Genomic DNA, 1,051 nt, shown 5'->3' on the forward strand with positions numbered 1-1,051 from the left:
TGAGTGACTTTTAAATCTTCTTTTAACCCTCTCCTAAATGGTCGTCGCCACCATTTTATGTCTGACTTCTTTGGAAAGCTCCTTGGTATTCGTGTTTGCCTTGTTGGTTCACCAAGTGAGTGAGATACGCCTTTCCATGCAAGACTTTCTAATTCTCGTCACGAGTCATTGAACTCGTCAACATTAAATTATGACTTTTGTCGTACACCACCAAGACCATTGAGTGAACTGAATATTGTTTGTTTGGCTCAACAACCACGACGCAAATGAACAAGTCTTCTCCTCTGCTTGCCATCTTAAAAGCTGTGGCAGTTTGATGCTGTGAGGTCCTTCATTCTTCATCAACAGCTGGAGAGACGTCAGAAGGATTAATAATCAACTGGACTTCATTTTCAACATGCCATTGTGTTTTAAACGTGAGTGAGATTTATTCCCTCCGCCACCGACTGATATCTGTTTGTCCTTGTAAAGGATATCTCAAAAAAGTTGTAGACGGATCCAGATGAAATTTTATGGACAGGTTTGGTGTTTGACAAGGATGAATTGATTCGATTTTGGTGAAGATAAGGATGTGGATCCGACTACTGGAATTTTAAAAAGTGATTCTTCACCATTGAGAGATGGGGCAAAACTAATATATTGCATGATATCTCAAAAAGTTGTGGACGGGTTCGGACAAAATTTGGTGGACAGGTTGGGTGTGTGACAAGGATGAATTGATCCGATTTCGGATCTGGATACGATACTTATTTAATTTTTCAAGTGATTCTTCACCATTGAGAGATAGGGCCAAAAACGATATTGCACTGTATAGCATGATATTTCAAAAATGTATTGGGCCCGATGTGTTCTCATGGATCAGGCATTACGTGGTGGAGGGATGGGCTCTACCGAGTGCCCTTCTAGTTTTGTTCTGGTTTTATCATCACCACCTGGTTTGAACACCATCATCATAACTAGCACACTGAAAGGAAACATCACCACATCTAGTTCCTGTACATGTGCTTAATTGTACTGTACCTCCTTTGACTCGTCTATAAGCCCTTGATCT

This window comes from Eptatretus burgeri, chromosome 1 (assembly GCF_056783735.1).
Source record: "Eptatretus burgeri isolate ZD-2024b chromosome 1, Ebu_testis_v1, whole genome shotgun sequence".
NCBI classification, from domain to species: Eukaryota; Metazoa; Chordata; class Myxini; order Myxiniformes; family Myxinidae; genus Eptatretus; species Eptatretus burgeri.